This window comes from Ranitomeya variabilis, chromosome 2, assembly GCF_051348905.1.
Source record: "Ranitomeya variabilis isolate aRanVar5 chromosome 2, aRanVar5.hap1, whole genome shotgun sequence".
Classification (NCBI taxonomy): Eukaryota; Metazoa; Chordata; class Amphibia; order Anura; family Dendrobatidae; genus Ranitomeya; species Ranitomeya variabilis.
This window is the reverse complement of record NC_135233.1, coordinates 662,899,665-662,916,739: the sequence shown is the minus strand read 5'-3', so window position 1 is coordinate 662,916,739 and position 17,075 is coordinate 662,899,665.

Below are 17,075 nucleotides of genomic sequence, written 5' to 3'. Positions count from 1 at the left end.
TGAAATTTAGTGCAGTCTTATGTGGGGGTATACTTCCCCATGCTCTGAGGCTGACTTCTTCTGTGAGGGAATTGTGCACCATGCTCTGTGGCTGAAATTTGTTATAATCTTATGTGATTGTATTGTGCACCATGCTCTGTGGCTGAAATTTGTAATAATCTTATGTGGTGGTATTGTGCACCATGCTCTGTGGCTGAAATGTGAATCAGTTTCTGTGTTGGTACTGTGCCCCATGGTCTGGGCGCAGGGCCGGACTGGCCATCTGGCAATTCTGGCAAATGCCAGAAGGGCCTGTCTGGTTTTGGGCTGCATTGTCTGCTACGTTGTTAACAGAATCGGTGTTCTCAAGGTACCCATACTGTTAAGAGTTGTGATCGAGCACAAAATTGCTGCCTCGGTCACTTACCCAGCAGGCCACGGGTATCATTAGAAATATTGGTCTTGTAGAAAATCTTCCTTTCCTCCATCCAGGGTAATATTAGTAATATATTCCATCTGGTTCATGGGGACAGGGACAACATGGGCCTGTGTGATTTCAAATGCCAGGGCTGAATTTCAGCCCCAGTCAGTACCTGTCTGGGTGTGAAGTTTCTGAGCTGCTTCTGTGGGTAAACTATCTACCATGCTCTGTTGGTGAAATTTTTAGCTGGACTGGAGGTAGCAAGCCGGTAGCGGTAGCAGTCCGGGGGCATGTTAAAATGTTTATGTTATTCATTTACTTCCTATTTTACCATGATTGCTATAGTGAAATAACCAGTTTAAGTCATTTTTCTATCCATATTTGTTTGCGGGGCAATTGTCCTGCTCTTACCGCCCATTTTCCTTCCTCTTGCAGCCCACTAGCCCTTACTCTGACCTTTTTACAGCCATTTTACAGTATTGAAGTTCAGGTTCCCATTGACTTGCAGTTCGGTGTCTGGGGTAAAGTTTGGGTCCCGAAATGGACTGAACTCGAACATCCACAGGTTCACTCACATCACTACTCAGGAGAAATTGCACAACAAATTTTGCTGTCCATTTTCTTCTTTTACCCTTCAGAAAGTGAAAAATTTTGGGCTAAAGCAACATTTTAATGAAAAATAACGTAATTTTCATTTCTTTGTTCCAATTTGCATTCATTCCTGTGAAGCACCTAAAAATTCAGCAAAAAATTGGTTTTGAATTCGTTGAGACGTGCAAATTTTAAAATGGGTTCTTATTTGCAGGTTTTATGACAGATAGGACCCCTCAAAGTCACTTCAAAAGTGAAGTAGTCCCTAAAAATATAGATTTTTTTAAAAATTTCATTGAACAAATATGATAAATTGCTGCAAAAATGTTAAGCCTTATAACATCCCCCCCAAAAGTCATTTAACCCCTTAATGACGTCCAATATGTAGAATAGCAGGAACGCGGGATTCAGTGACGAGCAGGTGGCAGAACACAAGTTAAAGGGTTTATTACAAGAGATACTCCTCGCAGGGAGAGAAAGGGTTAAAAGGGGAGTAAAACTGGGAATAGTGTCAGGGTGAGAACAAACAGTTATGAAACAGGTAAACTTATCAGTCTGATAGTTTCCGGGCTTTGGAAGCTTGAAATCCCACTGTGGTGCCATAGGTGACGCGTGAAGTCTCTGGTCTGTTCCTGAAGGAAGTTGAGGCACTGTCTCTTGACGGAAGTGGCGTATCCTGGCTCCCCGAGGCAAGGTCTAAAGTTACCAGAACGACGTGCGTGGTGTGAAGCAGTCTCTGACACCGCTGGAGAGTGTCTCTGTCCAGTGGCGAGGAAGGGGATAGAGCTACCCGGCTCTAGGTGTTTCGCCTGGTCAGGTTTAGGCTGCGCACTCATGGCAGACAGAGGAACGATGGGGGTATGACCCTCAGTCGCAGGGGTTTGCGGGCACACGAATCTACGTCCCTCACAGTCAGTGTGCGCAAGGGCTGAGGAGCTGCAGCGCAGACCTGGACTATTGTGTAGCCCCACGGAGAGTGAGTTAACCTTTTCCTGCTGCATGCTCTGTCTTCCCGCCAAGTGTCCTGCTTTCCCGCGCACCGTGCCTTTCATGCCTGACACGCCCACTACAGTCGAGTGCAAAGGTCTGTCTAGGTCAGAAAGCTTTCCCCTGGCAACAATGTTGACAGCCCCGATAGTTCCGGAACTGACACGAGAGAGTCATCACTGACCCGGTCCATCTTCCTACAAATACACATTAAAAAGGTGGATGTTAAGGGGCCTTATTCCCTCATTGCCGTTTTAAAGAGGCAATCTGGAATAAGGGTATAGTCTCCCCTAGCATTAGAAATTCTCCAAGGTTACAGATCCAGCTTCCCTGGAGAGCAAGATCAAGGTAGTTTTTTCTGGTAGTTCACAGAAAAAAACCCAGTTGCTCTATAAAATTATGTAACCTTTATTATTATAAAATACTGGTGCACACAAAACTCAATACCTTCACCAAGAAATAAAAAAATACTAAAATAGAAAAGGCCAAGGATGGTGCCTAGCCCTACTCTAAGACTCAACAACACCCTAACTTACTGCAGAGGTTGGAACCCTTAATCCTGCGCAATGGCTCACCATCGACTGTCCTTTTTATCCCTTATTGTCTCTATAGGGAAAGGGTGAAAAAAATCCTTAATGTGATTGTCAAATGTAGGACCTCAGAGGAGGGAAGAGGAGTGGTCCAAATCAAGATAAGGGGCCAATGGTTTTGCTGACCCTACCCTGTCCCTACCTCACAGCGGAGGTTGGCACCCTAATTAGAAAATGACAAGAATGGCACCCCCGCTCCTCTGTTTTTTTTTTCCGGTAACCAAAAATGTAATTGCTGTTATTCAATGAAAACAAATTAAATGTTAAAAAAAGTGTGCTCACCAGAAAAAAACATTTCCCTTTTTACTTACATGACATACCTGCCAGAGGAGAAATAAATAAGGTCCCTAAGCCCCTCGGTCTCTCCATCTCCATCCCTGGCTCTCCGCCAACTGTTCCTGGAAAATATATGGCGGACGCATGCACAGTGCAAGATAGAATCCAGCTCTGCTGCAAGTACCATTTGAAGATCGGGAGCAAAGGAAGAGTCCATGGTTTGGATGTAAATGATTACTAAGAAAGATCCAGCTCCATGGAAATCCAAAAACTCTTCATTATTGGTGTAAATAGAAAACACTCCAGTTGGTGAATTAAAATGCCATGGTAGTAGATAAAACAACTAGTTTCAGGTAATGAAACCCTTAATCATGTTACCATACAATGGAAGGATTTGAACATATATAGGGCAGAATCCTGTTTTCACATTTGATGCCTAATTAACAATCAGATTAACCCCTTCACTAGCACAGAAAACGAAACCTATGATAATACTGACGAGAACAACTCACATATAATGTACAAAATATACAAAATGGATGTTGCACTTACAATAAAATAGATACATATGCAAAGCAAGATACAAAAGATGAATCATATACACAACACTGTGCAATAATTACAGTCAGAGGCGTAGCTAGGGTTTTGGTTCATGGGGCGCAAAACCTTGATTACAACTTGGTGACACACCCTAATAGTGGAGGAGAACCTCAGCAGATGACTGCGCTGTTACTGAAGATAATCTCTATATAAAGACCAACATGGATATTACGGTCATATGGTCAGTGGTAGATATCAGCCCTACAGAACATACAGTTACATAAATATATTTTTGGATAGAGACATTTTTCTAATTTTGGTTATAGACATTACCACAATGAATTTTAAACAAAACAATTCGAGTGCAGTTGAAGTTCAGACTTTCAGCTTTCATTTGAGGGTATCCACATTAAAATTGGATGAAGGGTTTAGGAGTTTCAGCTCTTTAACATGTGCCACCCTGTTTTTAAAGGGACCAAAAGTAATTGGACAATTGACTCCAAGGCTATTTCATGGACAGGTGTGGGCAATCCCTTCATTATGTCATTCTCAATTAAGCAGATAAAAGGCCTGGAGTTGATTTGAGGTGTGGTGCTTGCATTTGGGAGGTTTTGCTGTGAAGTAAACATGCGGTCAAAGGAGCTCTCCATGCAGGTGAAACAAGCCATCCTTAAGCTGTGAAAACAGAAAAAACCCATCAAAGAAATTGCTACAATATTATGAGCGGCAAAATCTACAGTTTGGTACATCCTGAGAAAGAAAGCAAGCACTGGTGAACTCATCAATGCAAAAAGACCTGGTCGCCCAGGGAAGATAACAGTGGTGGATGATCGCAGAGTAATCTCCATGATGAAGAGAAACCCCTTCACAACAGCCAACCAAGTGAACAACTCTCTCCAGGAGGTAGGCGTATCAATATCCAAATCTACCATAAAGAGAAGACTGCATGAAAGTAAATACAGAGGGTTCACTGCACGGTGCAAGCCACTCATAAGCATCAAGAATAAAAAGGCTAGACTGGACTTTGCTAAAAAACATCTAAAAAAGCCAGCACCGTTCTGGAATAATATTCTTTGGACAGATGAAACCAAGATCAACCTCTACCAGAATGATGGAAAGAGAAAAGTATGGCGAAGGCGTGGTACAGCTCATGATCCAAAGCATACCGCATCATCTCTAAAACACGGTGGAGGCAGTATGATGGCTTGGGCATGCATGGCTGCCAGTGGCACTGGGTCACTAGTATTTATTGATGATGTGACACAGGACAGAAGCAGCCGAATGAATTCTGAGGTATTCAGAGACATAATGTTCTTTCTGATGGAATCGTTCATTTTTCCCATCTTTTCCATCTGGCCCAGACTGACATGACAACTTCTTCCAGCCAGGACTCGTCTGCAGAGAAAACAACAAAGACACATTTCACTTCTCATATTCCAGCCCCATCACCATCTATTCCCAACCTGCACAAACTCCTCATCCTGCTCATATCCCAATACTGAGCTGCTGCTCCTATTACTGCACCTGCTGTGTGGTTCTCTGTGCCCTCTAAATTCCATAGCAACCCTCTAAAATATAGTAATACTGGATGCAAGTGCCCTAGAAAACAGTGCCCACATTTTGCCCCCTAGAAAGTAATAGTGCCCTGCGTGCCCCTTTGACAGTCAAAGTAACCTGAGTTCCCCTATAACAATAAGTGCCCACTTTACATTTAATAATGTCCCGAGTTTCCCCCTGTACAGCTCCCCTATACACAGTATGATGCTCTCTTATACACAGTATAATGCCCCCTCACTGTATAGTACCCCCCGCACAGTATACTGACCCTTTAGTAGCCTCATAACTGTTTGATTGCTCCAACACTGTATGATGGCCCCTTCACTGTAATCCCTACACTGTCAAATGCACTCCCCATAAGCCTCCATATAGTATAATGCACTCCCCATAAGCCTCCATGTAGTATAATGCACTCCCCATTGGCCTACTATACAGTGGTGGCCAAAAGTATTGACACCCCTGCAATTCTGTCAGATAATACTCAGTTTCTTCCTGAAAATGATTGCAATCACAAATTCTTTGGTATTATTATCTTCATTTAATTTGTCTTAAATGAAAAAAACACAAAAGAGAATGAAGCAAAAAGCAAAACATTGATCATTTCACACAAAACTCAAAAAATGGGCCAGACAAAAGTATTGGCACCCTCAGCCTAATAATTGGTTGCACAACCTTTAGCCAAAATAACTGCGACCAACCGCTTCCGGTAACCATCAATGAGTTTCTTACAATGCTCTGCTGGAATTTTAGACCATTCTTCTTTGGCAAACTGCTCCAGGTCCCTGATACTTGAAGGGTGCCTTCTCCAAACTGCCATTTTTAGATCTCTCCACAGGTGTTCTATGGGATTCAGCTCTGGACTCCTTGCTGGCCACCTTAGAAGTCTCCAGTGCTTTCTCTCAAACCATTTTCTAGTGCTTTTTGAAGTGCGTTTTGGGTCATTGTCCTGCTGGAAGACCCATGACCTCTGAGGGAGACCCAGCTTTCTCACACTGGGCCCTACATTATGCTGCAAAATTTGTTGGTAGTCTTCAGACTTCATAATGCCATGCACACGGTCAAGCAGTCCAGTGCCAGAGGCAGCAAAGCAACCCCAAAACATCAGGGAACCTCCGCCATGTTTGACTGTAGGGACTGTGTTCTTTTCTTTGAATGCCTCTTTTGTTCTCCTGTAAACTCTATGTTGATGCCTTTGCCCAAAAAGCTCTACTTTTGTCTCATCTGACCAGAGAACATTCTTCCAAAACGTTTTAGGCTTTTTCAGGTAAGTTTTGGCAAACTCCAGCCTGGCTTTTTTATGTCTCGGGGTAAGAAGTGGGGTCTTCCTGGGTCTTTTACCATACAGTCCCTTTTCATTCAGAGGCCGATGGATAGTACAGGTTGACACTGTTGTACCGTCGGACTGCAGGGCAACTTGAACTTGTTTGGATGTTAGTCGAGGTTCTTTATCCAGCATCCGCACAATCTTGCATTGAAATCTCTTGTCAATTTTTCTTTTCTGTCCACAGCTAGGAAAGTTAGCCACAGTGCCATGGGCTTTAATCCCTTAATGACCGCCGATACGCCTTTTAACGGCGGCCGCTAAGGGTACTTAAACCACAGCGCTGTTAATTAACGTCGCTGTGGAAAAAGTGAATAGCGCCCCCCAGAATAAAATTTTCTCTGGGGTCTCGGTTACCGGGGGTAGCCGAGACCCCAGAGAACATGATTCAGGGGTTTTTTACCGACCCCCGAGTTGCGATCGCCGGTAATTAACCGTTTACCGGCGGTCGCAAAAAAAACCAACGCGATTTCCCATTTAATTTCTCTGTCCTCCGATGTGATCGCACATCAGAGGACATAGAAATCGGGTCCCCGATCGCCCCCCGATACTCACCTGTCTCCCCCGGTGCTCCTCGTGGCTCCCGATGGGCGCCGCCATCTTCTTCATGCAAAAAAATGGTGGGCGCATGCGCAGTGCACCCACCGGCCGGCACCCGGGAGATCTTTGGGGTCTTGGCTGCTGGGGGTAGCCGAGTCCCCAAAGAACATGTTCGGGGTCGGTTTTTACCGACCCCTGTTTTGCGATCGCCGGTAATTAACTGTTTACCGGCGACTGCAAAAAAAAAAAAGCGATGTGCAATTCTCTGTCCTCTGATATGATCGCACATCAGAGGACAGAGAAATAGGGGGATTTGGGGACCCTATCATACTTACCGGTGTCCCTGGGTCCTCCTGCTTCCCCTCCTGCCCGCCGGCTTCTTCCTATGGAAAGAAAATGGCGGGCGCATGCGCAGTGCACCCGCTCTCTGCTGCCATCTGCCGGCCAGCAGGAGAGAGGAGTTGGGGCTAAAATTACGGTTAGGGTTATGGTTAGGATTAGGGCTAGGGTTAAAGTTAGGGTTAGGGTTAGGGCTAGGGTTAGGGTTAGGGTTGGGGCTAAATTTAGGGTTAGGGTTGGGGCTAAATTTAGGGTTGGGGTTGGGGCTAAATTTAGGGTTAGGGCTGGGGCTAAATTTAGGGTTAGGGCTAGGGTTAGGGTTGAGGCTAAAGTTAGGGCTAGAGTTAGATTTGGAGCTAAAGTTAGGGTTAGGGTTGGGGCTAAAGTTAGGACTAGGGTTGCGGCTAAAGTTAGGGTTAGAGTTAGGATTAGGGTTTGGATTAGGGTTGGCATTAGGGTTACATTTGGGATTAGGGTTAGGTTTGGGATTAGGGTTAAGGTTAGGGTTGGGATTAGGGGTTTATTGGGATTAGGGTTAGGTTTGAGGTTAGGGTTGAGATTAGGATTAGGGGTGTGTTGGATTTAGGGTTCTGATTAGGGTTATGGTTGTTTTGGGGTTAGGGTTGCGATTATCCTTAGGTTTGTGATTAGGATTATGGATCGGGTTGGCATTAGGGTTAGGCCTCTTTCACACTTCAGTCTTTTGGCGTCAGTCTGAAACCGCCATTTTCGTCAAATAGCGGATCCGCCATTTATTTTGGCGGACCCGCTATTTTCCCATAGACATGCATTAGCGACGGATTGTGGCGGATGGTCGTCCATTCCATCCGCCATGCGACGGATCCGTCGAGATTTGGCGGACGTCATCTAGACATTGACGGCCATTGTAACTTTTTTGTCTGCGACGAAATGGCGGTTCGCGACGGATCCGTCACGTTCGTCATTCCATAGAATGGCCGCCTATGGGCGACGGATCCGTCGTTACCGTCATTTCGGCGGATCCGTCGCCCCAATCCGCTTTTTCAATTGCGCATGCTCCAAAAAGTAGATACTTTTCCCAGACAACCCCCAAGTAATGGATCCGTCAAAAAAACGGATCCGTTAGAACTGTTTTCTCAACAATTGTGACGGATCCGTTGATCCGTCAGTATGTCGGAGCTGACTGACGCCAAACAACTGAAGTGTGAAAGAAGCCTTAGGGGTGTGTTGGGGTTAGGGTTGGAGTTAGATTTGGGGGGTTTCCACTGTTTAGGTACATCACGGGGGCTCTAAACGCCACAGCCAATTTTGCGCTCAAAAAGTCAAATGGTGCTCCCTCCCTTCCGAGCTCTGCCGTGCACCCAAACAGTGGTTTACCCCCACATATGGGGCATCAGCGTACTCGGGATAAATTGGACAACAACTTTTGGGGTCCAATTTCTCCTGTTACCTTTGTGAAAATAAATACTTGGGGGCTAAAAAATCTTTTTTGTGGAAAAAAAAATATTTTTTATTTTCACAACTCTGCATTATAAATGTCTGTGAAGCACTTGGGCATTCAAAGTTCTCACCACACATCTAGATAAGTTTCTTGGGGGCTCTAGTTTCCAAAATGGGGTCACCTGTGGGGGGTTTCTACTGTTTAGGTACATCAGGGTCTCTGCAAACGCTACATAATGCTCACAGACCATTCTATCAAAGTCTGCATTCAAAAATGGCATTCCTTCCCTTCCGAGCTCTGCCATGCGCTCAAACAGTGGTCCCCCCCACACATGGGATATCAGTGTACTCAGGACAAATTGGAGAACAACTTTTGGGGTCCAATTTCTCTTGTACCCTTGTGAAAATAAAAACTTGGGGGCTAAAAAATCTTTTTTGTGGAAAAAAAAATATGTTTTATTTTCACGACTCTGCATTATAAACTTCTGTGAAGCAGTTGGGCATTCAAAGTTCTCACCACACATCTAGATAAGTTCCTTGGGGGGTCTAGTTTCCAAAATGGGGTCAATTGTGGGGGGTTTCTACTGTTTAGGTACATCAGGGGCTCTGCAAACGCAACATAACACCCGCAGACCATTCTATCAAAGTCTGCATTCCAAAACGGCGCTCCTTCCCTTTGCCATGCGCCCAAACAGTGGTTTACCCCAACATATGGGGTATCAGCCTACTCAGCATAAATTGCACAATACATTTTGGGGTCCAATTTCTCCTGTTACCCTTGAGAAAATAAAAAAATGCAGGCTAAAAAATCATTTTTGAGGAAATAAAAAAGGATTTTTTATTTTCACGGCTCTACTTTATAAATTTCTGTGAAGCACTTTTGTTGTTTAATTTCTCCTGTTACCCTTGTCAAAATAAAAATTTGGGGGCAAAAAGATCATTTTTGTAGAAAAAATGTGACTTTTTAGTTTCACGGCTCTACGCTATAAACTTCCGTGAAGCACCTGGGGGTTTAAAGTGCTCACCACACATCTAGATAAGTTCCTTAAGGGGTCTAGTTTCCAAAATGGTGTCACTTGTGGGGGGTTTCCACTGTTTAGGCACATCAGGGGCTCTCCAAACGCGACATGGCGTCCAATCTCAATTCCAGCCAATTCTACATTGAAAAAGTAAAACGGCACTCCTTCACTTCCAAGCTCTGCGGTGCGCCCAAACAGTGGTTTACCCCCACATATGGGGTATCAACATACTCAGGAGAAATTGCACAACAACTTTTGTGGTCTAATTTCTCCTGTTACCCTTGTGAAAATAAGAATTTGTGGGCGAAAAGATCATTTTTGTGTAAACAAATGCGATTTTTTATTTTCACGGCTCTACTTTATAAATTTCTGTGAAGCACTTGGGGGCTCAAAGTGCTCACCACACATCTAGATAAGTTCCTTAAGGGGTCTAATTTCCAAAATGGTGTCACTTGTGGGGGGTTTCCACTGTTTAGGCACATCAGGGGCTCTCTAAACGTGAAATGGCATCCAATCTCAATTCCAGCCAGTTCTGCATTGAAAAAGTCAAACGGCGTTCCTTCTCTTACAAGCTCTGCGGTGCGCCCAAACAGTGGTTTACCCCCACATATGGGGTATCAGCGTATTCAGGAGAAATTGCACAACAACATTTATGGTTAAATTTCTATTTTTACACTTGTGAAAATAAAAAAAAAATGGTTCTGAAGTAAAATGTTTGCAAAAAAAAGTTAAATGTTCATTTCTGCCTTCCACATTGTTTCAGTTCCTGTGAAGCACGTAAAGGGTTAATAAACTTCTTGAATGTGGTTTTGAGCACCTTGAGGGGTGCAGTTTTTAGAATGGTGTCACACTTGGTTATTTTCTATCATATAGACCCCTCAAAATGACTTCAAATGTGATGTGGTCCCTAAAAAAAATGGTGTTGTAAAAATGAGAAATTGCTGGTCAACTTTTAACCCTTATAACTCCCTAACAAAAAAAAAATGTATTTCCAAAATTGTGCTGATGTAAAGTAGACATGTGGGAAATGTTATTTATTAACTATTTTTTGTGACATATCTCTCTGATTTAAGGGCATAAAAATACAAAGTTTGAAAATTGCAAAATTAATTTTTTTTTGCCATATTTCCATTTTTTTTCATAAATAATCGCAAGTAATATCGAAGAAATGTTACCACTAACATGAAGTACAATATGTCATGAAAAAACAGTCTCAGAATCAGCAGGATCCGTTGAAGCGTTCCAGAGTTATAACCTCATAAAGTGACAGTGGTCAGAATTGTAAAAATTGGCCTGGTCATTAAGTACCAAATTGGCTCTGTCACTAAGGGGTTAAACTTCTTGATGACACTGCGCACAGTAGACACAGGAACATTCAGGTCTTTGGAGATGGACTTGTAGCCTTGAGATTGCTCATGCTTCCTCACAATTTGGTTTCTCAAGTCCTCAGACAGTTCTTTGGTCTTCTTTCTTTTCTCCATGATCAATGTGGTACACACAAGGACACAGGACAGAGGTTGAGTCAACTTTAATCCATGTCAACTGGCTGCAAGTGTGATTTAGTTATTGCCAACACCTGTTAGGTGCCACAGGTACGTTACAGGTGCTGTTAATTACACAAATTAGAGAAGCATCACATGATTTTTTGAACAGTGCCAATACTTTTGTCCACCCCTTTTTATGTTTGGTGTGGAATTATATCCAATTTGGCTTTAGGACAATTCTTTTTGTATTTTTTCATTTAAGACAAATTAAATGAAGATAATAATAGCAAAGAATTTGTGTTTGCAATCATTTTCAGGAAGAAACTGAGTATTATCTGACAGAATTGCAGGGGTGTCAATACTTTTGGCCACAACTGTATATTGTATAATGCACCCCCCATAGGCAAACTCTATAGCACAAGGGAGCCCCCATAGGCAATCTCTATATCGTTTAATGCATCCCCCATAGGCATACTCTATAGCACAAGGCAGCACCCAAAGGCAGACTCTATAGCACAAGGCAGCACCCATAGGCAGACTCTGTAGTATAAGGCAGTACCCCATAGGCAGACCCTGTAGTATAAAGCAGCACCCCCATAAGCAGACCCTGTAGTATAAGGCAGCACCCCCATAGGCAGACCCTGTAGTATAAGACAGCACCCCCATAGGCAGACCCTGTAGTATAAGGCAGCACCCCCATAGGCAGACCCAGTAGTATAAGGTAGCACCCTTATACTACAGGGTCTGCCTAAGGGGGTGCTATCTTATACTACAGGGTCTACCTATGGGGTGCTGCCTTATACTACAGGGTCTGCCTATGGCAGTGCTGCCCTATACTACAGGGTCTGCCTATGGGTGCTGCCTTGTGCTATAGAGTCTGACAATGGGTGCTGCCTTGTGCTATAGAGTCTGCCTATGGGGATGCATTATACAATATAGAGTTTGCCTATGGGGGCTGCCTTGTGCTATAGAGTTTGCCTATGGGGGGTGCATTATACAATATATGGTAGGCCTATGGGGAGTGCACTATACTATATGGAGGCTTATGGGGAGTGCATTATACTATATGGAGGCTTATGGGGAGTGTATTGTACTATATTGAGTCTTATGGGGAGTGTATTACTACATTTAGGACTATCTGGTGCATTATACTTATTATACTAATAATGGAGCATAATATTTTTTCTAAGATTCAGACTCATCGGTATCCTTGTATTCAAATTAAATATCCCCCAAACCTGATGACTTTTCAAAGCAGCCTCTCTGTTCCCCCCTTTATTACTGGTGAAAACTTGTTTGATGGCATAAACCATTATTCCTGATGTGGCACTATGATATTTTACAATTAAATGCTTTGACATTCGCTAAAGAGAATTTTCATAGTTGTGTATGTCGGAGATATGCTCCCTAATGCGAACCTTTAGTTTGCAAGTGGTAAAGCTGATGTATTTTAAGTTGCAGTGGGAGCACTCCACGACACAACATAATTTGATTGGCAATTGATGAAAGTTTTAATAGGAAACTTGGCTTTTTTTGAAGAGTCAAATGAGCACTCACATTTCTTGGTATCTGAACTGTATTTACTAAAAAAATGTATATTACACTATATACACAAAGCACTCATTATACGAGGAGCGTTCATTAAAGATTTCCCCTGACCCTCTTCCTGTGGACTGAGAGCAATGAAACTTGGCACAGTTATTAGTCCTTCTCTACATTGGTGCCACCTAGGGACTAGTGTTGAGCATTCCGATACCGCAAGTATCGGGTATCAGCCGATACTTGCGGGTATCGGAATTCCGATACCGAGATCCGATACTTTTGTGGTATCGGGTATCGGTATCGAAACAACATTAATGTGTAAAATAAAGAATTAAAATAAAAAATATTGCTATACTCACCTCTCCGACGCAGCCTGGACCTCACCGAGGGAACCGGCAGCGTTGTTTGCTTAAAATGCGCGCTTTTACTTCCTTCCGTGACGTCACGGCTTGTGATTGGTCGCGTGCCGCCCATGTGGCCGCGACGCGACCAATCACAGCAAGCCGTGACGTAATTTTCAGGTCCTCAATGCCTAATTCTAGGCATTCATGATTTTAAAATTACGTTCCGGCTTGTGATTGGTCGCGTCGCGGTCACATGGGCGACGCGACCAATCACAAGCCGTGACGTCACGGGAGGCAGGAGACGCGCGCATTTTTTAAATTACGTCACGGCTTGTGATTGGTTGCGTGCCGCCCATGTGACCGCGACGCGACCAATCACAGCAAGCCGTGACGTAATTTCAGGTCCTGATGCCTATTTCTGCATTCAGGACCTGAAATTACGTCACGGCTTGCTGTGATTGGTCGCGTCGCGGTCACATGGGCGGCACGCAACCAATCACAAGCCGTGACGTAATTTTAAAAATGCGCGCGTCTCCTGCCTCCCGTGACGTCACGGCTTGTGATTGGTCGCGTCGCCCATGTGACCGCGACGCGACCAATCACAAGCCGGAACGTAATTTTAAAATCATGAATGCCTAGAATTAGGCATTGAGGACCTGAAAATTACGTCACGGCTTGCTGTGATTGGTCGCGTCGCGGCCACATGGGCGGCACGCGACCAATCACAAGCCGTGACGTCACGGAAGGAAGTAAAAGCGCGCATTTTAAGCAAACAACGCTGCCGGTTCCCTCGGTGAGGTCCAGGCTGCGTCAGAGGGTGAGTATAGCAATATTTTTTATTTTAATTCTTTATTTTACACATTAATATGGATCCCAGGGCCTGAAGGAGAGTTTCCTCTCCTTCAGACCCTGGGAACCATCAGGATACCGTCCGATACTTGAGTCCCATTGACTTGTATTGGTATCGGGTATCGGTATCGGATTAGATCCGATACTTTGCCGGTATCGGCCGATACTTTCCGATACCGATACTTTCAAGTATCGGACGGTATCGCTCAACACTACTAGGGACACATACTTCTCCCATCTCTTTAAGCAACTGTAAACACCTTGCTTGTAGAAGTTGACAGGTTGCTCCAAAAGCCACATTGTGACTTCAGAAATCAGAGTCTCATCATCTGGACAATGCTTGCCCTTCAAAAATAACGTCATTGTTGGAAAGAGGTGGAAGTACGATCGTGCATGGTCGGGTGATGCTGTAGAATTTGGTGAGCATGCCACGTCTCTTGGTTTTGATGGCCTCCCGTAATTTCCGCAGCAGTGAAGCATAGTATACCCCAGTGATCATGCAGGAGAAGGAGATCTGGGATCTTCAACGGGATCCATATGCAACACCAAATGAGTAGAGCCGAATCAGAAGATAGGTGGGTGCTCACAAGACTGGTGAGCACAGCCAAACAGGAAAAAATTAGAGGGTAGCGGCACACCACTGATGAAAAAGTAGAAAAACTTTATTCAGGCATAAAAAGCCATATTAAAAGCATGAAAAGCCTTATGTGTTTCAGGTGCATGAACAGCACACTTAGTCATGGCACCTTGGGGATACATACCTCCCATCCATGACCTGTCCGGATGCTACCTTTTCTATCTATCTAAAAGGTTTTCCTTGGAAAACTATGTGTAAATAACAGAATTACTCTATGCAAAAGCTCATGTTAAAATCACATAGCAATTGGATCGCATTTGCATGTAAGTCGGATGTGAATCGGATGCTAGGTGCTAAAAATCAGATTGTCCCCCATTTTAATAGCCAGTAAAGGCTAATTATACAGCTGTGAGCTGATATTAATAGCCTGGAAAGCTCCATGGGTATTACCCCCTTCTCAGGCTATAAACATCTACCCCCAGCTGTCAGCTTTCCCTCTGCTGGTTAAGAAAATTACGCGGGAGTCCACACCATTTTTTTCAGAAAAACTAATCTTTTATTAATTAAATACATGTACAGTAAGCTGTGACTGCTGAACTGCCGGCTTTTCTTCTATCTATCTATCTATCTATCTATCTATCTATCTATCTATCTATCTATCTATCTATCTATATACACTGTTAAAAAAATAAAGTGAACACTAAAATCCTACATCCTAGATATCACTGAACGAAATATTCCAGTTGTAAATCTTTATTCATTACATAGTGGAATGTATTAAGAACAATGAAACCTAAAAATGATCAACGTAAATCACAGCTAATATCCCACGGAGGTCTGGAGTTGGAATGATGCTCAAAATCAAAGTGGAAAATGAAGCTACAGGCACATCCAACTTCAGTGGAAATGCCTCAAAACAAGAAAATGATGCTCAGTAGTGTTTGTGGCCTCCACGTGCCTGTATGACCTCCCTACAACGCTTGGGCATGTGTTATGGTTTCCAATGGCAAGGAAACATCAGAAGCATAGAATAAACGGACAAGCTCTCGGGTGATGGAAACTAGAGCTGACCGCGATGCTAAACCTACACACCACACTAGAAGTAGCCAGGGGGCATTCCTGCGTTGTCTCTAGATGCCGCGCGCCAGCCGGAGAACTAACTACCCCTGGTAGAAGAAAACACAGTCCTGGCTTGCCTCCAGAGAATGTCCCCACAGGAGATAGCAGCCCCCCACATATAATAACGGTGAGAGCAGATGAAAAGACACACGTAGTATGAAAGCAGACTTAGCACAGAGAGGCCCGCTAACTAAATAGCAGAAAGATACAACAGAGGACTTCGCGGTCAGCTGCAAAACCCTTCAAAACACCATCCTGAAATTACCTTAACTCATGTGACAACTCATGCCACTGGAGTGGTAATTTCAGCCCAACAAGAGCTTCCAGCTGCAGAGATTCACATAAGTGCGAACTGGACAAAACATACAAAAATAGACTTAAGGACTAAAGTGTCCAACTTAGCTGAGCAGAAAACTGGGAGCAGGAACATGCAACAGAATCACTCTGGATACATTGATGGCCAGCATTAGAATGACTGAGGAGCAAGGTTAAATAGGATACTCCCACATCCTGATAGGAACAGGTGAACTGAGAAGGCAAAGCTTGCAGGACACCAGTACCACAAGAGACCACCGGGGGAGCCCACGAACCGAATCACAACAGTACCCCCCCCTTAAGGAGGGGGCACCGAACCCTCACAAGAACCACCAGGGCGATCTGGATGAGCCCTATGAAAGGCACGGACCAAATCAGAAGCATGAACATCAGAAGCTGTAACCCAAGAATTATCCTCTTGACCGTAGCCCTTCCATTTCACCAGATATTGAAGTCTCCGTCTGGAAACACGGGAGTCCAAGATTTTCTCCACCACGTACTCCAATTCACCCTCAACCAGCACAGGAGCAGGAGGCTCAACAGAAGGCACAAGTGGTACCTCATACCTCCGCAATAATGACCGATGGAAGACATTATGGATAGCAAAGGATGCTGGGAGGTCCAAACGAAAAGACACAGGGTTAAGAATTTCCAAAATCTTATAAGGACCGATGAACCGAGGCTTAAACTTAGGAGAAGAGACCCTCATAGGGACAAAACGGGAGGACAACCACACCAAGTCCCCAACACGAAGACGAGGACCAACACGACGATGGCGATTAGCAAAACGTTGAGTCCTCTCCTGGGACAACTCCAAATTGTCCACCACCTGCCCCCAAATACGATGCAACCTATCCACCATGGTATCCACTCCAGGACAATCCGAAGACTCCACCTGACCAGATGAAAAACGAGGATGGAACCCTGAATTGCAAAAGGAAGGGGAGACCAAAGTGGCAGAACTGGCCCGATTATTAAGGGCAAACTCAGCCAACGGCAAAAAGGAGACCCAGTCATCCTGATCAGCAGACACGAAACACCTCAAATAAGTCTCCAAGGTCTGATTAGTATGTTCCGTCTGGCCATTTGTCTGGGGATGAAAAGCAGACGAAAAAGACAAATCAATGCCCATCCTGGCACAAAACGCCCGCCAAAATCTGGACACAAACTGGGATCCCCTGTCGGAAACGATATTCTCCGGAATACCATGCAGCCGAACCACATTCTGAAAAAACAGGGGCACCAACTCAGATGAGGAAGGCAGCT